The sequence below is a fragment of the Strigops habroptila genome, chromosome 9 (assembly GCF_004027225.2).
Source record: "Strigops habroptila isolate Jane chromosome 9, bStrHab1.2.pri, whole genome shotgun sequence".
In the NCBI taxonomy this organism is placed as follows: domain Eukaryota; kingdom Metazoa; phylum Chordata; class Aves; order Psittaciformes; family Psittacidae; genus Strigops; species Strigops habroptila.
In genome coordinates, this window is record NC_044285.2 from 33,596,669 (window position 1) to 33,619,530 (window position 22,862).

Below are 22,862 nucleotides of genomic sequence, written 5' to 3' on the forward strand. Positions count from 1 at the left end.
TATTTAGGTGCTCAGAGAAAACTTGCACATACAACCCCAGGAGCTTCACACCTAGCCTACACTCCCAACTACCCGCGTGGGGCACCTGGACCCTCTTCCCAAAGCCTAAGAGAGGATCCTGCCTCCTGTGACATAGAAGGGTCCCCTTGACAGCAGGAAACAATACCCCAGCCTGATCCTGCCAAGCGACTGCTCCAGGCAGTAGGACAGCCACAGACATACTACCACTGAAAAGCACAGCTACAGGCTTTGTGACTTGGTTTGAGAGCTTAGTGCCAGACAGTGCAAATAGGTTTTGCGAGCTGAGGCTAGCTTGACGCAAATGACCGAGTATTCCTGGAGATGGGGAGAACTGGTTTTAATCTAATATAGCATCTTGCATCACATGAAATTAAGCATTTCGAAATTACTTCAAAACTCTTCCAGTTGAAATTCATCACCTGAAATTACGTGATCTGTTTGCAAAATGAATTTGCATTTTTCAACAGAAGACTAAGGCAAAATTACTCTGATATCCTCAGAAGCCTCAGCATCTCCTGATTTGACAGGAAACAAGCCTATCCAGAGGTTCATTAGCTCAAGCTGATGTTGCCCGTGGCAGGGGCACCAGGTCTTCCTGAACCAAGCGCAGGGAGCTTAAGCTCTGCAAGCTCCTAGCCTGCTCTCAAGCCAGCCTGGCGTGCAGGGGAGACACATCTGCCCCAGCCTGCTGCACCACAAGTCAATGGTGCAGCAGACAGAGACAGCACAGAGGTGCAGCAGTCCCACCTCTGCTTCACATTAGTTTCGCTAATGTAGCTTTGATAACCAGCTATCAAATGACAGCTGTGTAAAAATCAGACACAGCCAAATCATTCTGCTACCAAAAAACCCCCTAAAAATCATAAGCCTACAAAACATTTCTACATCTACAGAAAAGGGCAAGCTGTATTAAAGAGAGACTGTATTACAGAGAAAATGTATTGAGATAGACCTGTTGGATTCTGCTTTACAGTCAATACTGTTTTTTAAACTTGGGAAGTGGATTGTGCTGACAATCACTTCTTCAGTTCCATGTAAATGAAAATGGGGTTCCTTCCATGCTTTACTTATCACAAAATAGGCATTTTGGTAACAAGCCAGATGCTAACATCTCAGATCAACATCATATGTGTTTGTAAGAACTCCTTATAACAGTTTACCCACAAGGACAACACAGGAACCTCTGCAGTGATTTCAACAGCATGTTAATAAGACAAGAACCACAAGCAGGGCTCAGAATGAAAGATAAACGGGAAATTCTGTTAATGAGAATTCAGCACTTCAAAAAATGCTCATACAGTGCAAAGCCACAAGACTGACCCAGAAGTAATATCAAGGCTACCTGTAGAATTGCATTATTTGGGGATTAGCCTGAGAGTAGAAAATTTCTGGCAGAAACAAATAATGAATTTGCTATACTAATGCACTTAAGTCATCTGAATGTCATTAGAGGATAAGACAAAAGTACTGCCGAACCTACATCTGTAAGCACAGTCTAACTACTTGCTTTTTAAAGAATTCCAATCCTAACCAAAGCTGAAAACTTTTAAGTATAAGTTTTGGGCATCAAACCCCAAGGGACTTTGGAACACATTCCACTGATGATTTTTTTAAGCAATGTATGCTTTTAAACATCAATTTAAAAAAACTTTAGCAAAAACTTTTGAGACACTTATTCATAAAATCCCATTGCATTCGAAGGGAGATAGATACCTATTTCTCCAACTTCTCCACAAATCCCACCCTAATTCAAACAGTTTCTCACTGGAAGGTCACTCCTGCCTCCAGCAAAGCTCATTACCAACACTGCAGGAAAAAAGTACATTCTCCAGGAAGTCCCAATACACTGATAGCCAGAGCATTTGGTAAGGCAAAACATAAGAGCAAGAGTACATTTTCTGTTCAACTAGTATAAAAACTCTGCTTTTCTTACACTCTAATTCCTCACATGAAAAAGTCCTGTCAATAAATAGTAAGCTAGCAAGAAGCAAGAGCCACTAGAGTAGAATTACATTAGCTGAACTGTAACCTGCTGCCAGTGAGAAGATGAACCTCTTCATATGTATTGCTTGCCATTTTCTCTCAACTCATCACAGAAAATTAGAGGTAGTGTCATCTGGCCCCGACATCTGCTGAGGGGGAACCTCATCACTAGAGTCACAACCTGACAATATTGCTTTTCTGCAATTTTGGTTTTGGTTTCTTTATTAGGGTTGTTTTCTTTATTGGTTTTTATACTGTCTAGGCATGCTTCCTCATAACGCCTGCTGGAAGGAGAGAGGAAAAGGAAGTACTACAAACATATTAAAAATTTAACAATGTTCTTAACTGTCTCTGTGCAACTGAGGTCAGTAACCGCTTAAAAGAATGAGCCAAAAAATTTAGAAAATGCATTTTGGCCTAGGAAGTACACTGTTTAGACTTCTTAGAAGGCAACACGTTGGCCTGTATCTAAATGCAGGAGTACCCCAGGTGCTCAGCGCAGAGAGAAGAGAATGACTACTGCTAGAGACATGCAGCTATTTGCTGCAGCTTCCACACAGGCCTGCTGCAAAATGGGATGGAGGAAGTGGAAAGGTCCCAGGGGCCACAAAAGGGTTTGGGGATTTAATAGGAGTACCAACAGAATCAGGCCCTTTGTCCAGACTAGGTCAGAACAAGCCACACTCTCACTGACCCTTTCCAGGACTCCTTCAGGAAACATTATGAAGTGTCTAAAGGGGAAGCCCAAGCCCCCTCCCAAACCTTGCATCCCAGCTGAATGTGCTTCCTTGTACTTTGTGAAGAGCCTCAACAGAGTTTCACTTCCTGGTATATTACCAACACTTTAAGGCTTTTGTTGCTACCTTTAGGCTTTTGTTGTATTGTAACTTTTCATCTCTGGTACTGTTTTACTCCGTGTGCATCGTAGGACATGAAGAAAACTTGCTGGGGTAGCTGCATCCATGCTGTGCCAGTGTGCTCAGGCCTTCCTTGCTTAATGTGCTTTTCATATCTCATTCCCACCCATACCCCTTGCAACCCAATCTGATGAGGTTTCCCCCCATTTCCCTTAGCTTTACTTGCAGTCTTTGGTTGTTTTCTAAATATGCTTCTGTATGTCACATTTTAAATGGTTATATTTTGCCATACTGTTCTTGGAGAGCAATCATCATAATGAACTGGCAGCCTGTCAGAGCTCTACACAGGAACTGAAATGGCCCAAAGGGATTTTGAGTCTAGAAGGCAATCAACTGCTGACTCTTCAATGTCATACGTGTTCACAGAAAACAAAAGCCACTTATTTTAGAGGTCAGACATCAGATCACTTATTCTACGAAATTCACATTTCATCCTTCTTAAACAGTAAGGCAGTACAAGATATTCTCAGTTATGATCTCTTCCATGATCTCTGGCCTTAATACAAGTCCACAAACAACCTTTACTCAACCACCCATTCCTCTAAGAGAAGTGTCCTTAACTGTCAGAACAAAAAATCAGTTTTACAGGTGTGTCGCACTCATTTCCAGCCTTGCTAGAAGCAGAACAAAAAGTTAATGCTGTTACTGTATCAACATGCCTTTAATAAAGCTAATAGTATTATGCATTCTCTTGTAATTCTTACTTTACCTCCCAACAAAACCACTTTAAATTAAACCAGCTAAATGCACTGCAAACACTCTTCCTATTATTAAAGGTACAGCAGCATATCTGCAAAGAACTATGACTAGATCTCATGAATTGCCACAGGAAGAGCTGAGACAGAGCTGTACACCTCCCCTCCCCAGCCCCTCAGAACATGCCATGCCCCTGGGCTGCTCTGAGCAACAATACTTACATGGAGAAGCCATGGGAACAAGGACTATATTAGTTCCTAAAAGCAACAATTCCTCCTGCCACATCAACAGACCTGCCTTTGCAGGATACAAGGTCTGTCAATGCAGTACACTAAAGGGTTTCTATGCCTTTACTTGCCATTCCAGGATTTCATCCCATGAACAGGCTGGGACAGGTTTGGCTGCATTTGTTTATGCCACCTTTCCCGCTCCAGTCCTTCAGCTACATGTCTGACCCTCTGCCAACTAAACTGAAGGTCAACCATTTTTTGTAGTTGAGATATGGGAAGAAGATACCATGACAACTGCTTTGCAAGGAGAGGAAGACCAGTTTGGAACAGCAACACTGATGTTACAAATGGCAGAACCTAATCCTCTCCTGAGCATGACCTATGGTTCATCAACCCAAGAAAAGAGGAGATTATTCAAAAGCACTGACACTTGAATGTGGCCATCAAACACCACACACCTGCATACAAACTCTATCAGACAAGCCGCTGTCCCCTGAAGGTTACAGAATACACAAAGCAAAAGCTTCAGATGCATCTCAAGCTTCTGAGCTTTGCCCCAGGGTTACCAATGCGCATGCTACCTGGGATATTGCTTAAAGTCACAGGTGCTAGATAACAAGCTGGAAAGATACTTCTTTATCCAGAGGCACCTGGCAATGCACATGCCTCCTGTAAGAGCCTAGTGGACATGGCCAGAGGCTGTTCAGTAGCCAGACTGCTTGAAGTGCTGTTTCCTCCTATGCTTTTGTTCACCCCATTAGAAAGTAATACACAAACTTTAAATCAATAACCAAGTTGCCGTGACTTCAACAACACTTGTCATGATTTTTTTTTTTTTCCAAAAGAGATTTAAAGCACTGTGTTGTACAAATCAATAGACTAATCTGATCCTCTGCAAGTGTTTAGCCAGGTGCATTTTCTTTCCCAGAACACGCGATACAGTCTCCCTTTTGCATAGGCACAAGGAATATATCGTCCCAGAAGTGCCTCAGAAAAGCAGAGAAGAGACCTATAAAAGATTTGGTCCCTCCCATTACTTACACACTGATCTTCAGCAGACAAGGAAGAGCACGCATGACTTGCTGCAACAGGGGCAATGTCTAGCTACCCACAGACCAACTGAAAGAGGAAGAAAACAGCCCTCAAGGAGCAGCTCCTGCTTCTAAGCACCAATGCAGCATAAGAGCTTAGATGCTCATTTTTTCTCTCCATATCCTTATCGTTTCAAGAATGTCCCATTCCACATTCAAACACATATCTGACACACTAATGAGCTCTCTTGAAAAAGCACAAAGCAGTTGAAAACAAATAACCTTATGATATCATTACTTCGGGAAGCAATGATACCAGCTAGCAAACTACCAGGCATCTCAGTAAGCACCAGTTCCTTCGCAGTTTATTTGACACAGCTGTATTTCCCTCCACTCTTTCCTACCTTGCCTCTACAGCAGCCTCACAGTACTCTCCCCACTTCCAGTCAGACTCCTCTTACAGCAGCCACAGTTAAGGACAGACAGCCCAAGCTGTTGCTACAATGAACACAAGTCTCTTACCAACAACTTGAGTGACCCAGCTAAACACAACTTCTGAATTTAATGCAGATCCCTTCCCCTGTGCCACTCAAAGACATGCTCAAGTCAATAGGATCACCTGTGCTCCAAGACCTGAATTGCTGCCATTGTTAAGTCAGTCAAGACCAGGGTCATGCACTGAAATCCAGCTGCTTATGATTAGATGGGACTCTTTCTTCTGACTCAGAACAGCTGAAGTGTTTTGCAGAACAGATAACTCTCCTAAGGGAGTGGAAAGCAGTTATTTGCATGTGCTAAGAACTGGTCAAATGCTGGGAAGCGTTTTCTTCTTCTTTCTTGTGATAAGTACCAAGCACATTTGCTCTTTTATAATTTTGCTATTGATGTAGCTTCCTGGACATTTTTCATGTAATTTGCAGTGATGAAAGGAAAAAGCATCCAAATATGAAGCGGAATGCAGAGAATCTAACAAAATTGTTTCAAATCTTCTATGAGACAATTAATGCCACCTACTTCTTCAGTCAAAGATCTGGCTTTTCCCCCCATTAATTAACACAGAGCTCTAGTTTCATTCAATCAAGAATCTGGCTAACCTTTTGACAGCAGAACTGATCTGTTTGAATAGCATCCTCTGGGGGCAAATAGCAGCATGCCAAATCCTTCAATCTGAAAACTAAGCTCATTCCCAAGTTAAGCTTTTGTTCACTCCTAGTTCAAATACACATTGCTTGCAGGCATGACTTAGATCTTGGCATCTCAAAATCTTGGCAGTGACATTGCAACTTTCACACCATAGATGAAGATGGAACTAACTGCGTGCAAAACGCTAAATCAGTCCTTTAACCCAGAGGGGTATATGTTGCTAAGAGAAGCTCAGCATTATACCTTTAAAAAACCATGTACCTAACTCCCTTTGGCTCATCTGAAATCCCAGATTGTGCCAACAGACTTGTCAATGGCTGACAGTAAAATGCTTCAGGGCTGACCTGCTACTGCTTTATCTTTTATGTTGATGCTTACACCTAAGCAAATGTGTGAGCCAATTGTGCAGATGTAAATGTAAGTGTGACAGCTATAGTCTTGGCTGCCAGGGACTGAACTGTGCACTTGCAGAGTTAAAAGCTTGTCTGAAAAGCAAGGGTTCCCCCCTGGACGTGTAATAAGTATACTTTGTGGACTGAGCCTCTAACACACGTTCACCCACAAGTCCAGCTCCAGATCAGAACAATAGCTTTTCATTTTCTTAGCACAGCAGTAAATTACCACAGCAGGTGAAAAGCAGTGGAAACCCACATAAAGCAACTAATTCATAAAAATAAAAACTTTGTGAGACTGTGTTTGTAAGGGCACACTGTTTCCCCGATGAGCTGTATTGTAGGGGGTTTACCAGTCAGTCCAAAATAGTCTTCAGCATTTGGCTATTAGGCTGCCTTTCCTTCACCACAGAATCAAGCTGACAGAATGACTCCACCTCCATGGCATTCATTTGTTTCAACAGAAATAAAGCCATTGCAACCAAGTGTTGTCAAAGGATAAGTGTCTCCATCTTTGAAAATAAACACTGAACACTTATTCTCAATAAACTGAAACTCAAAACTTGTATGAGCCAGGAGTCACTAACCAGTGACAAGAGTTTTTCTCTATTTATTACTATTTGAGCAGGAAAATGCATCTTTTGGACTACGGGATGAAATGATACAGCAACTGGATGCCTCCTCCTCTGCCACCATCACCATCAATATAACTTTTTGAAAACTACCTAGGATGGAGAGCTGCCTTAATGCACTGTTTGGTCTGCCTCTGTGGGACAATTTTCTGCCAAGAAGGAGTGCAGCATTTTTATATTAGCAGTAAATAATTGGAATTCATCACATGAATTCTTTTTATGACATAGAAGGACAACACAATCACAGTTTTAAGGAAGATGCTGTGTCCATGCTGAAATGCAGTTCACAAGGGACAAGCATGTTGAGGCACTCAAATGCTCTTGGATCATTACTGGTTTTGATTCTAACCCATTAAGTCCTCATGACTTGGAACAGCCTCGTGTTTGACAGGTCATACTACTGGCACCAAAGAAGAAGCTGGCCATGACTGTAGTCCCCTTGACTTTCACAGCAGTCAAAATTCTAAACACAACTGTGTCTGTCTTGTTCTTGCAGCTGCTCTAACAGTTCCTGCTGCAGGCATGACCTTGCAGCCCATGGTAACTGTTTAGAACTAGTAACAGCAGCTGCACTGCCCAGGCACGAAATCACCACTGAACAACAAGTCTTGCTGATGGTCTTCCCATCTAAGATGTCCTCAACTACTCCAGCTACTGCCACACAGGATGCTATCAAGTGCACGGAGATAGCCAAATTGCTTTGGAGAAAAGAGCAGGAGCACCAGATACTAGATGAACTCTGCTGAATTCATGGAAATGTTAAGAAAAGTTAGAACGAACTAGATTTGAGTTTGCGATCTTCTAGTGTTCAGATTTGTGCAGGACCTTCTTCCCCCCTTCTTACAAGGCAATCAAGTCATGTAGGGCTGTAGAAAAATGAAATGGTGAGGATTCTGGTGGAAGTTCTGCAACAGAAAAATGACTGAGGACGACTCTGGTGAAGTGGAATAGAAACAATAGCACAGATTGCACATTACTGAAGCACAGATGGAAAAATCCCACAAGTGCCCATCACAAAGTAATTACAACAGGGCTGAACACTTAACACTACTGCAGTATACATGTTAAACACCAGTGGCAGCTGACTGTTATGCATCTCCTGATGTGAAACACTTCATGACACCAATGCTATGGATTACTATCAGTACTGTCACTAGAGTCATTGCAAGGCGGGTGCTGGAAAGGGGAAAGAACTCGGTGTCAGCAGGCTCTTGCTGTACTGATGCTATCAAGTTTCCTTACTGTCCTGGGTTCAGCTATAGCAGTCATTTTTCTCCTGCTTAGTAGCTGGTGCAGTGCTGTGTTTTTTAACTTTCAGCCTGGGAACAACGCTGATAACACCGATGTTTTTAGTTGTTGCTAGGTAATGTTTATTCCAACCAAGACTTTCTCAGTCTCATGCTTTGCCAGGGAGGAGGGAAGCCGGGGAGGAAGAGAGAACAGGACACCTGACCCAAACAGCCAAAGGGGTATTCCATACCACAGCACGTCACGCCCAGTATAATAAAACCGGGGGAGTAACCCGGAAAGGCCCAGATCACTGCTCGGGTTGGGCTGGGTATCGGTCGGCGGGTGGGTGAGCAATTGTATCCTCTCCCCTTGTTATTTCACTAATCGTTATTATCATTGGTGGTAGCAGTAGTGGTTTTGTGTTATACCTTAGTTGCGGGACTGCTCTTACTCAACCCGTGGGAGTTACATTCTTCCCATTCTCCTCCCCATCCCTCCAGGAGCGGGGGAGGAAGAAAAAGGGGGGGGGCGAGTGAGCGAGCGCTTGATGTGTTTCTGAGTTACCGCTGACTCAAACCACAACACTTACTCGTAGGGTTGCCAACACACACCTTTCTTTTCACTGCATTTCTAAATTTCACAGATTGGATTACATTATGCATGTTCATTTTATTCTTTCTAAATGTGGATCATACAGCTTTTTTTATGAAGCAGGCATGAGTTTCATCTGAAGTAGAGGAAAAAATAAAAAAAAAAAAAAAGAAGTGTAATAAATTGTACTAAATATAAATTGCATTTCCCTGCAATATAATTCAGGAAAATCTCAAATGAGTTGCTTTATTTTAATGAACCAAGTGTATTTAACACAAAGGACACATCATTTCATCTGCACTCAAATGTTTCTCTTGGACTCTGAGCAGAAATAAGATGCTTGAAATTACCCTCTATTTTCAAGATCTGCAAAGAACATTTTATGACATTTTATGTTTTGGCTTTTCAATTCTCTTTTCTTTCTCTCTTATAAAAAAGTAAAGAAGTGGTTGACAGATGAAGCCAGATCCCATCATCCATTGTGAAGGGACAGCTGGAGACTTTGCATGCAAATGAGAGCTATCATTCTTGTCAACCTGAAGCCAGAGTACCAAAAGCCTAAAGTCCACAACCAATTCATAGTCCATGACCAATTTGCCCACTTGTGCACGGTGAACTACTGCACCACAGCACAATCCCAGCAACATGAATTATCATGGAGTTGATTTTACGCAATGTTTTAATAAAAATCACAGCAATCCATTATTCTCTGAAACTACAATGCTTGTAATTAAATATAGATCATAAAATCACAGAATGGTTTGGGTTGGAAAGGACCTTAAGATCAGCTAGTTCCAACCCCCTGCCATGGGCAGGGACTCCTCACCCTAGACTATGCCGCCAAAGGCTCTGTCCATCCTGGCCTTGAACACTGCCAGGGATGGAACATTCACCACTTCTTTGGGCAACCTCTTCCAGTAAAGAACTTCTTCCTCATATCTAACCTGAACTTCCCCTGTTTCAGTTTGAGCCCATTCTCCCTTGTCCTATCGCTAGAGGCCCTGATGAAGAGCCTCTCTCCAGCATCCTTGTAGACCCCCTTCAGATACTGGAAGGCTGCTGTGAGGTCACCACGCAGCTTCTCTTCTCCAGGCTGAACAGCCCCAACTCTCTCAGCCTGTCTTTGTATGGGAGGTGCTCCAGCTCCCTTATCATCCTCATGGCCCTCCTCTGAACTTGCTCCAACAGCTCCATGTCCTTCTTATGTTGAGGACACCAGAACTGTACACAGTACTCCAAGTGAGGTCTCACAAGAGCAGAGTAGAGGGGCAGGATCACCTCCTTTGACCTGCTGGTCACACTTCTATTGATGCAGCCCAGGATACAGTTGGCTTTCTGGGCTGCAAGCGCACACTGAAGCCGGCTCATGTTAAGCTTCCCATCAACCAACACCCCCAAGTCCTTCTCCCCAGGGCTGCTCTGAATCTCTTCTCCACCCAACCTGTAGCTGTGCCTGGGATTGCCCAGACCCAGGTGTAGGACCTTGCACTTGGCTTGGCTGAACTTCATGAGGCTGGCATTGGCCCACCTCACAAGCGTGTCAAGGTCCCTCTGGATCCCATCCCTTCCCTCCAGCGTATCAACCGAACCACACAGCTTGGTGTCACCGGCAAACTTGCTGAGGGCACACTCAATCCCACTGTCCATGTCACCGATAAAGATGTTGAAAAAGACAGGTCCCAGCACCGATCCCTGAGGGACACCACCTGTTACTGGTCTCCAATTGGACATTGAGCCGTTGACCACAACTCTTTGTGTGCGGCCATCCAGACATTTCCTTATGCACCGGGTGGCCCATCCATCAGATTTATATCTCTCCAGTTTAGAGACAAGGATGTTGTGCAGGACAGTGTCAAACACTTTGCACAAGTCCAGGTAGATGACATCAACTGCTTTGCCCCTGTCCATCAGTTCCGCAACCCCATCATAGAAGGCCACAAAATTGGTCTGGCAGGATTTCCCCTTAGTGAAGCCGTGTTGGCCATCACCAACCATCTCATTGTTTTTCATGTGCCTTAGCACAGTTTCCAGGAGAATCTGCTCCATGATCCTGCCAGGCACTGAGATGAGACTGACTGGTCCCAGGTCTTCCATTTTCCCCTTCCTGAAGAAGGGGGTTATACTTCCCTTTTTCCAGTTGTTGGGAACTTCACATGACTGCCATGATTAGTGAATCAAAAGAAAATTATTGCAGATGATGGATGCCAGCTGAACTAAGCACCTATGGTACTACATCTAGGCAAAACTATGGATGCTCTTTTGGGGGCTGGGCAAAGCCACTTCCAAGCTCAGCAGCTGTCTCCAGCCAGAGCACACCACAACACAGTGAAGGAGGAGCCCGTGCCATTTTGCCACCGCTCTTGGTTTGCTGTTTCAGGCAGTTGCAGGGCTTCCCTGTACCCTGAGGTAGCCTCGAGTCAAAACCTTTGCTACAGATCAAACATTCCTCTGCAGTTTTTCAAAGAATAAGACAGAGACACTGAAGATCAACATTAAAAATGTATTTCACCTGAAGTCTGAAAGGCAGTAGAAACCATTTAAAACTTGTACTTTGGCCGTGATTAGATGTTACACAGTGTAACCCCTTTGACGTTCAGCAGGACCATTACAATTTCAAAGCTGCCACACCACAAACAACTTCTAGATGGAATTTCAAATGGAAGTTTCTTAGATTGACAACATTCACAAGTAAGAAACATGGGTCCTCAGTTAAGTCATCTCTTGCTAATTGATTTTGCTCCACAGGGGGTTAATGAGTATGTTTCACCCTGCGCCATCCAGCTATTAATCCTGATAAATTCTTTGGATTAACACCCTGGCTTCCAAAGCTTGCTACAATGATGAAAAATGTTACTGTAGTTCACAAGGAAAACCTTTTGATAAAACGTTCATGGAAAATTTATGTAGATTCTTCGTCTCTAATTTGTCTTCAAAAACCGTAAGATATATTCCACCAGGTTTAGCTATTGGGTTTTCTTTTTCCATTTTATCACTGAAGAAGTTTTGAATTGTATTATTCCTTAAGCACATGTAGCATTGTTGAGAAAAAAGTGGCTGAATCATGTCATTATTGGTTGCATGAGCAGGAAAATGAATAAAAGCAGGCGTAAGATAGGCATGTGAAGAAATGGAGAAAAAAAACCCTCAACAACAAAAACACCATGGAAAGAGCCAAAAATCATCAAGCCGAGAGAGGAGAGGGAGAGGGAGAGGAGAGGAGCCCATCCTGTTTTCATTAACAGTGAACAGTGACATCAATGTGCTGACCAAATACCAGGATACTCTGCCTGCCCCTGCCTGAACTACTTGCACATACATACAATCCTAGGGAGGGGGGTCTGTTCTCCTGCAATTTCTCCATCCTACTGCCAGGACAGGAATCCACACTTCTCCCACCCCTCAGCCACTGGGACACTGTTGGTGAAACAGCTCAAAACAGAGATCACTCTCTTTGGCTTCTGCATTTCTCTGCTGTTCTCAGAGGGCCATTCATTACTCCGTTTTTAGGTTTTCTGCTGGTTTTTCCCAGCAGCCAGATACAAGTTTTGTACCAGGAATGTAATTTCTGAGAAATTTTTCATGAAATTGTGTCAGCTTGTTGTAACGAACCTGCTTGACACTTCGTTTTCCTGTTGAAAGTATCTTCTGTTTGTCATGTGTTGAAGCAATTTAAGATTTTGCTTTGACATTTTCAACAAGAGAACAAGACAATTCAATCTGTTCTAGGTAGTAACTGCCATTACATTTAAACTACATCATTCAAATGAAACTCAACATACTATTTGGACTGCCATTTTATATCTAAGTATGATTATGTAGTGCTACTGCCCCAGCTTATGGAACAATGACACGCAACAAAGAAAGTAATTTAGAGAAGATTCCACTCACACACCCCCCAATTTTCCAGTAATGTCACCCTACAGCTTCCATTTCTTTCTGAACCAGTATTTTCATGTGGCATTCTTCAGACGTGTCTTTATGAGAGGCTTTTCCTCCAATGTAAAATTAAAGCAAAATCTGAGAAAAAAACCCACAAGTTTCCTCCCAAATCAAAAATAGAAAATTCTGACCATCCATAATACTTCCATCCCAAAGGATGGGAGAAGCCGATGGAGAAGCTGAGCACAAACTCAGCAGTGGCAGTGTAGGGAACAGTGAAGGTCTTATTCCTTGTCATGGTCATCATACAGTGAGTGTGACAACCTGCTCCTGGTGCATGGGATTGTTTTACCCACAACCTACCCCCGGTTGTTTTGGTTTTGTTGTCTGCTTTAAAATGCATTATGCACCACGTGAGTTTTCTCTAATCAACATGTACACGTCCATCAACTCCTCCTGATGCATAATAGTTATCAATCATGTTTCCTTTAGTACAGCAAAAAATATTATGCCTTGTTTGTCAAGTCTTTTCCTTCAATTCTACATTTTCTAGAAATGTAAGGCAACGTTTTAAACTGCAAGACTTGAGATGCACATCTAAGGAGCATCACAGTTTCTCAGGACATAAATAATATTTGGATTAGTAATCACAGAACACAGGATTCTAAAGGGGTAATATGGAGATAACCTAACTACAGGGTTACAGGTGGGAAATATTCTTTCTCTCCTAGATTTTAATTACTAATAAAAGAAAATATTTGTGTGTCAGCACACTTGTAAAACAGGCACTACATAAAGATCTATCACTTATCTATAAACCATATGGTATCATTCACTGCTTTTTACAGAATCAGTGGATTAAACAGAGAAAGGAAGGGTGGGGTTTGTTTGGTGGGTGTTTGGGGGGCTTTTCAGGAGTAAAAGGGTAGCGGCAGCATACAAGGACTGGATCACAGAAGCAAAGCCACAAAGCAGCAGTAATGTTAGATAAGTTTTTAAGACAGAACGTTTGCCTTAATCGGTTATTATTCTCAGACTGTGCCTAAGGACTACTCTCTGTACCATGCTTTTGTTGATTATCACCCATCCAGAGATAGGTCTTTCTATATTCATTACTGATATCACAACAAAAGGCAGTATTCAAGTGCGACTGCTGGACTGGGCTCCATTTCAGATAATTCACCAAAGTAAAGCTCAGAGACATCTCCCAGCTCTTGGTATTACTCTGCAATGATGTACTTCCTTACCAAGGTGCTGTAAAAGTATCTAATATCCTGTACTGTAAATAGCCACTTTTGGCTGAAGGCATCGTAATGCTATTTTTTAACTGCTCCAAAGCTGACATTCAGGGAATTCTGCGTTGTTGCTGGAATGCTGCTTTTCTCCTCCTACATACTCTCACATTAGTACATCTCTTTCTGCTGGTAAATGCACTTTCATGTTCAAAAGCAGTCTAATCCGGAGCTGCATAAAACAGTTAAATTATCATTAACACCATCTACTGATCTTGCAAGGAGTTGAAAACTCCAACTCAATTTCATATCAAAGCAATGGAGCCTTAAGCTTTTGCGCCTATGAATGATGAGCAACATTACTTCAAATGACATCCTTTGTCAGAACTGCTTGAGCTAAAGACAGAGTGAATCCATTTGTATAAATTGTGGCTTCACTGCTGAAAGATTACAAAAATATATGGTGCTATCCTTAAGTCTCAAACCATTAATATAGTTAAAATATGCCATCTTATCCCAGGAAGAACTAGCAAGTCCTTAAAACACTATCATAAATCACAAGTAATTCACTAAATATACAATTCCAACAGCAATAGAAAAAGAAAATACAGTATAGTATATCATCTGTCACTACATCAAACATCTCTATTTTTCAATGGAAAATGCAACTCAAGATTTCCAAGGTCTGTGATATAGATGGTTCATAACTGAATTCCTGTTCCACTGGGATTAGTCCTTTGTTTTCCATTTGTCTGATAGAACCAAAGCTAGATATTTTTATTTGGAAAAGCAAACCAACATTAATTTTCCCCACAAGAAAATATGTCTGGATGCTACAGTTCAGTCATTGAAGCACTTTAAAAATGATCAGCAAACAAATGCATCTTATAAAAGATATTTTGATCCCTCAAGCATACACAATAACTGATTTATTAGAATGATACAGATTTTATACTGCCAGGGTATCCAAAACCAGTACAAGGTGTGGGCCAGAAGTCCACTGTACTGTACAAAAAGTTCCTGCCCACTGGTACTATCTTGTTTGATTCAGATCATTGCCTTATCAGTTGCATTCTCATCATGTTATGTCATGAGCAATGAGCATTTCACTATGCAAGACTGAAGGTCACACTAACGAAAAGGAACACTAATGGGGTGAAAATTAATATCGCGGGGACAATAAATCATTCTTGGAATCCTATTTAATTGATCATTTTGTAGCTGACCTTGCTTCCATGGAAGTCAATGGCAAAGCTTCCACTTCTGTGGATATGAACAGGATCGGGTCCTTTAAAGTATGGCATGTTTTATGAATATTGAAGGTAGCATATTTTACACTAGAATTTTCTTTATTACTTCTCAATTCAAAACTTCACCAAGAGTGCCAAACTGCTGTATAAAAGCACCCCATAATACAGTACATAAATTTAATACATGATACGTTTTCCTGCTAGTAATATTAAATGTTGTCACATTCAATACACGGATGTCTAACAGAGCAAATTTTCTCCTTCCATCTTTCCCTCCCGTGTTTTCCTCCCAGATTTTACAAACGTGTCTATCACAAACTACCATCTCTCCATCTGACATTTCATTTAATAATATGTGAAGCACCCCTGAAGCAACCAGAGCCCTCCCTGAGACCCAGCCCACAGCAGCACAATGCCCACAGTACCATGACAGCGGACTCAGTGATAGGATTTTTGCTTACTTGAAAAGGAAACAAACCAACAAGGATTATTCTGCAGTTGTATTTTTTAGGTTGAAGAACCTGACTTAACAGAGTCTGATGTAAGTCATGAGAGAAGCAGGCAGCTCGGGGTCAGGAGTCACTGTGCTCGCCTTGGCCATGGTGGCTGAGGCAGATACTCTTTACCATGACCAAGCTGAGCTGGCTGGGGCAGCAAACTGGCTTGGTAGGAGCTCAGGCTGTGTCTGAGGAAATTGCTCATTCTCTCTTTCCTCACGTTATCTTAACTCAAGAGACGTGTCTGTCTCCTTTGTACACTGATTGCTGTTAGTCATAACAAACAGGCTTTGATGAAGTGTTTTCAGAGAAGCACGTGTTTCTCTCTGGTGCTCGTCTGCCATGTCAGCATATTTGGCAAATCTGGACTGGGGCGGGCAGCAGCCACTGGGGAATGCTCAAAATCTCTGAATCCACACTACCCTGGGAGCAAACAGCACCACAGAGTATGCTCTTTCTATCCATTTAACAGCATGCAAGCCCCTTTCCTCCTCCTTTCCATTTCCTCTGTCTCTTAGAAAGATGATTTACCAAAAACACTGAGATGTTTCGTTTGGGAAATAAGTATGCAGAATCCTAGGTGCGAAGAGGAGAGACACATACAGTACAAGTACAAGCCATGGGGACTGTCAGAGATGCACCGAGATTACAAGCATACAGAATTTTCTTGAGGGACACTGTAAAGGAAACTGAGATATGAAATGTGGGCTTTGACAAGATGCTTTCCACCACCAATGAAGAAGTGCTTTCCTCATGCCCTAGGTAAAGGCCTTGTCTCATATTTATGACTGCATTTTCGACTGCTGCAGAGGGAGCATGGGTTTAGGAGCAGGGAAAAACTCTCAGATCAGGAAACTTCACAGTTTGAATCCCACTGGTGAAGCAAATTTCATCTGGAGATAGATAATACCCTTCAAGAGGCGAGGCTGCAGTCTCACAAGTGAGCACATTCGGGGCAAGCAGAGCTCTGGGCTGATTACAGTCATGCTGCTGTTCATCTTGATCCTTCATGGTTTTAGACTCTCTCAACTTTGTGTGGTGTGAGAGGGCTGACTCCTGAGTGCTGGCACAGCAGCCTGTCACAGAGGAGAGCAAATTTGGCACCTGAACTCAAGTTTCCAAATTTTGAAGGTAAAACTTTGGAGTTCAGCATCTAATTCTTAGTGTCATTTTTGCTGCTACTCTTGGTAAGCATATTTTTTAATTCATACATTATAAGTTCAGGTGTATTACATCCTTTCCCAGGTGTCAGCCCTCTTGGGTTTTAATTCCTTTTTTTTTTTTCAATTCTACATATTGCTTGATCAATTTAAAATATGATAGTGAGAAGAAGCAGAAACTAGAAGATTCCAATTTTATTTTCACGTTGTTTGAACACTGAGCAGTTCCCAAATATCCAAGGTAGGAGCCCAGCTAATATTTTCAGACAAAAAGTTTATGAAGGAAAAGAAATGTGTTATTGGTTGCCTGAAACTGTAAATTAATGTCAGATTTAGTTTTAGATTTAAAAAAAAAAAAAAAAAAGGAAAGGGAAGAGTAATATAGCTCTTTTCCCCAAATAGAAATATCTTGGTGTGACATTTTCCTATAAGAAACACAGTTATATATTTTTCTTCATGAAATTAAGACTGTATCTTTGAAGCATATTTAACTTCCTCCAATCTGAAACAAATGTGCTGAGGAGGTTTGTAGGGAAAAGAAAGAAAAGAAAGAAAAGAAAGAAAGAAAGAAAGAAAGAAAAGAAAGAAAAGAAAGAAAAGAAAAGAAAGAAAAGAAAAAGAAAGAAAAGAAAGAAAAGAAAGAAAAGAAATAAGAGAAAGAAGAAAGAAGAGAAAGAAAAGAAATAAGAGAAAGAAAAGAAATAAGAGAAAGAAAAGAAATAAGAGAAAGAAAAGAAAGAAAAGAAAGAAAAGAAATAAGAGAAAGAAAAGAAAGAAAAGAAATGAGAAAGAAAAGAAAGAACAGAAAGAAAAATCCCATCGCTTCCTTTGCCCAAAATATTGTATTTAACTACTGTACTTAGCGTATTGCCATACAGCACTTAGCAAAGGCTCTTAAAACTCTGAATTTCAAACCCTTAAACCAGCTGAATTTCAACATAATCTCCCAAATGTGTCCTTTTATACCTTGCAGTTAATTTTATTAATCTGGGTGTAGGGTTTCAGGATATAGAATTTCCACTGGTTTTGCATAATTTTATATGATGCTTTTGTTACTTCATTAAGCCACTGAATTGACTGAAATGGCTCTTACATTTTCAAGCTTCAGATTCAGGCAGATAAAGCTTCCTAATTTAAACTCATGTTAGTTTCGAAAGCTTCTTTCACAGCTGCAGCAGCTACAGCCTTTTGCTCTTTGCTTTTTAAAAACCGCTTGAATTCTGGAGGAATCTGGAGAACGCCAAGCTACTATCTGCAGCTCCCATATCACAGCTTTCAACAGAGGCATATCCCATCCCTTGCAGATCTCAGGTGTAGGTATTCCTTTCTCAGGTGAACTGCCTGTTCCTGCACAAGTGGACTTCCTCTGGGCCAGCAGACTAAGGCCTCTAAGACAATGGAAGAGCTATTCAAGATTGGATGTCTTGCAAGATACGAGACTTATATGAGTGAGGCTGAAGAAAACCCTACGCTGAAATCTAAACCCATACAACAGACAGATAGACTGGAGATACTGCCTAAACTGAAAGAGAAGTTGGAAAACTGCACAGACATGCTCACTTCTCCAAATGTACAACTTGTTTTATACCAACATTTAAGGTACATGAGTGAACTTCTGCTCTACTATGTGCTAAAGCTATTGGCCAGGGGACACAGGAGTAAGACAACTGCAGCAGTACTTTGAGACTGGAACAGAGGAACCCGATCTCTATCTCTACTCAGTGATACCACTGGACAGACAATTTTTGCTCCTGAGCACATGCACAGGGTTCCTCCACACCCAAGCCTGCTCAAATGACATTGCAGATGCAACTGCAGCCTCCGTGGACTTGGTATAGAAAATAAGCAACAAAGCCAGACTGTGAGCCAATGTCAGCCAAGACTGCCTGCCCCATAGCACTGTGAGAAAGGAGTCATCGGCGCATGCTGAAGGTCAAAGCTCCAGCTCTGGCAAGAAAATTTCTGATGAAAGCTCCAGAAGAATGGACTGTTTTCCTCTGGCAGCCCCTCCTCAGCCTCACTCCAACTACAGCATTAGACTTTGCCTCTGTTCTAACCCTATCCAAATCCTAAGCCCGCTTGAAGACCTACTGCCATACGGTTGACATTGAGCACAAGCATAAATAACTTCTCTGATCTGCAAAGACCCTGCTGGGCTGGACACGCACTTCATATACTGCTGAAATGTGTGGGGCACCCAAATGGTGACCCTCTCAGTTTCTTTTAATTCTTTTGAGCATTTCAAATTTATAAATCACCAGCCTAAAAATGTGGGCAAGTAAATGACTACTCCCAGGCTGAAACATGTGTGCCAAATCCCAGGTCAAGCTATGCTAAGTGGCACATTTATAATAAACCCATGTGCAGCAGGAGTTTAACTCTGAGACCAGCATGTCATACAGGCTATAACAGCATGACATACTAGCGTGGCATGACTGAAGAAAAACACACTCACTGTTCTTCTCTTCATTAGTGTTATTTCCCTTATGAGATCACACAAAAGGCATTAGGCCCATTTCTATGGGGTAAAGGAACCCATTACTTTGAACAAAACTTAACCCAACAATGCTGTACAACACTCTGTCAAAGGATCTGGGGACAGGCAGGAAATTAACCCATCCTGGCTCTGCTGTAAATCTGGCTGACAGGTAGGAACACACAAGACAGGGTCATCTGAAAAGATCCACGATCTCTTGCCAATGTAAGCTATTACTTCCTGTTTGTTGATTCCTCTGTGGACCAAACAGAATAAGCAGAAGCAGAATGAAATGTCAGCTTGTGTCACTAATGAGCTATGTGCATGTCACAAACCAACTGTCCCTCTCTCACATGGAACAGTTCCCTTCACTAGGAAAGGGAGCATTTTATTTAAATGTCTATGCCTGTTTCCTAAAAGGACACATCTGTAAAACCCTTTTCAAGGTGGGTCTTGAGAGAGGGATCCAAAATTTGTCAGCGTGCCTGTCACCCCCAGCCTGCACTGCTTTGAATGCTTCCTGAGAAGTGGTATCCAGTCTTGGTGCTAAACTAGATGGCAGGCAGGTACAGGACCCGCGCAGCTGGGTGCATTTACTCTCTTGAAAACTGCACAAATATTCTCCCTACTGAGGGCTCTGGTCAGCAGCTCTCCATAGTCTGACACTGAAATCCTGCAAGCTGCTTGAGGAATATTTTCAGTGTAATGCTCTTGACCCTGGTGTGCACCAGACGCAATCAATGTCACTGGCTTCTATGCCTAGGGGCTGTGCTGCCCTAAGTGGTAAATAATGACAATGGACAGGCTTGCAAGTGATAAGTAAATATAATCCCATGGTCAGATGAAACATTTCTAGAAGTCCTTTGTATGTCATGCATGCACAGAACCCAATGTGCTATTGAACTGGTAACATCCCAAGCCTGGGCTTTGGATCTAGTGGATCTGCAGTTTGAAGTCCAGTGCTATTTGTTGAACAGCATGGCAGGATGGTTGGCTTCTAAATAATCTAAGTTGCCCAGTTCATATCATGCACTTCCATTCTCAGTTCCTTACAATGACTTCTGCAGTGAGTTTTTCTCCTCCTGATGCTTCTTCTTTACAAACAAGGCCACCTATTCTTCCATTTCATCAGTATATGCTGCCCACTTGTCAAGACTAAGCCCAACATTAAGTCCACCCCTCCAAGTCTTTATAGCATTTTTAATTACGTGTTACTACACAAGTAAAATGAGCATGTTTTCTAGGTATTCAAAACCCAGAGAAAATCAACACATGACTGCTGGGGAAGACTGGCTGAAAGGTTTCCCTGGTGCCAATTATTGCTGCCCCAGTGACCACTGATTCTTTGAAAAATCATTACATATACATGAAGTCAACGGTCTGTTAGCACAGCAGAGTCAAAGAGCTCACAAACACCTGTTACTTTGCATTCATATACTACCAACATTCCTCTTGTGTACATGATCCACAATGAAGTTATGTTACTTGCCTCTAATTTTGCTTCCTGAATGCAGATAAATCAAACAAGTTCAACTTAGGACACCATTGCCAGCTTTCTAAGTCAAAATCCTGACTGCAGGTAAGACAAATTTGGTCTGAAACAAGTGATTGAGATGGTGCTTTTGAGCTATTTCAAATTAAAATGATATTTTTAAATGTGAAAATTTGGGGTACCTGCCTGTGGTTACAGTCATTTAACCGAACATATGTAAAAACCAGCAACCTGTAAAATTAATAATTTTAAACTCAAACCATTTAACTTTGCATCAAGGGTGATCTCAAGACCTAACATATGATCTTGGTGGTTTTGTTCTCCTCATGAGTTTTTATTTAAAAGGAAGGAAAGATGATTTGGAAAATATGCAATCTGTCTGTCCAAACATACTGGTTTATCCAAAGCAGAAAATACATTACATTAACAGCTTCTTTCGCCTCTGTAAAAGTGGATTATCTCAGGTCACCCTGCCTCACAAAAGACTTTTATGTTAATATAATGCAACATCACCACCTCACCCGGAACCAGCAGGAATGGGAAGAGGTGTAGTGCCTGGCATCACGTTTATCCTCTTACAATTTATTTTATTTATTGATCCAATATTACTCTTTTGGTTGGAAATCCTCCTGTACTCAAATTTCTGATTCTTCAGGACAGCAGCTTTATAGACCTTGCTTTCAATAAAAGAATATAAATAACTATGGGTACAGGTAAGTCACACAAGCCCTGATGACCTGCTGTGCTGACACTTAACACCGAACCACTCTCATACCACAGATGGAGGTTTCTGTCTTTTAACATAGTCCCATCAGTTACCTGCGTGCAAGATCCAACACTTTCCCCAAACACACCAATACTTAACCAATTTACAAGAAAAATGTAGCTTTCTACCAACAGGTCTCCCAGCTAGCATAGTAAAAAGCCAACACAGTCATACTACCTTGATTTAAGTGTGCATTGTAGATGCCATACCAAGCTGGAGCACAGGGGCTGGCACATACTGATGCTTGTCTTCACCTTTCAGCCAGGAGAGGCCAAGGGATGGAGACAGCACCAACACCATCACATGGACACTTTGCTCCAGTGTTAGCAACTCCCTACTGTGTCATGTATGAACCTGCCTGGCTTCACTTGGCACCTTTTAGCTTCTGTCTTTTACAGTGACCGTCAGCGAACCCTTCTATGCGGAAGCACCAAATACACCATCGGATAGGCACCCACCAAGTACTTTTATTGGTACAGAGATTAAATTATCTCAGTATTAAGCCCTTTCAACATTCTCTTATCACCAGCCTCTTCCTGCCAACTGCCCTGGTCCTGCACCAAGGAAGCACTGTGGCTCCATTGGCACAGCACCACAATGCGCCCTCACTCCACGGCCCATGAGGGTGCTTTGCAGTTTTGGGCATACTTTGTAGGTGTACCTGGCTCCCCTTCTTGCTGGGCACATCACTTTGTACCTGCTAGTGTTAAAACATATTCTGGTTTAATATATCAGCTTGACAACTGATCTGGATAGTGCCCTGAATTTTTGATGAGGTGAGGGCTGTTTTGATCAATAAGTGTCTTCTAGGAAAACAAGATCATAAATAAAACAAATTTAGTTTTTAATAATAGAATTAACATCTAATGGAAACCCTAGCAGGCAGGAGCAAAGCTATTATTATAGCCCTTACTTTAAAATCTTTACTGTCTTGGGAACTTTTCATAAATAATTCTTGCCTGTATAACAAATCTACTGCTTGCCCTTCAATTTTCACATGGCTTAACTTCCACTGTTTTGGGAGGGTGTTAGAAAGACCTTGCAGTACCTTTGGAAAGCTGACAGTACATGCAATATTATTTACTTAGGCACACAATGCCCTGACCCACCTTCAGATCCCCACTTAGGAAAGGGCTCCCTACAGTGTCACAGTATATGGGGACATTTGTAAGGAGGGACTATGGCAAAAAAATCCTATTTGGAAAGCCATTTGCACTTAAAAGAAAAATGTTTCAGCTAAAGGA

At 41.9% G+C, this 22,862-nt stretch overlaps 1 protein-coding gene across 4 annotated transcripts in view; it reads right to left on the bottom strand.

The window, feature by feature from the left end:
* Positions 1-22,862, bottom strand: part of IL1RAPL2 (interleukin 1 receptor accessory protein like 2) — a 379,033-nt gene that overhangs the window by 109,986 nt on the left and 246,185 nt on the right. The gene's annotated exons all lie outside the window — the stretch shown is intronic.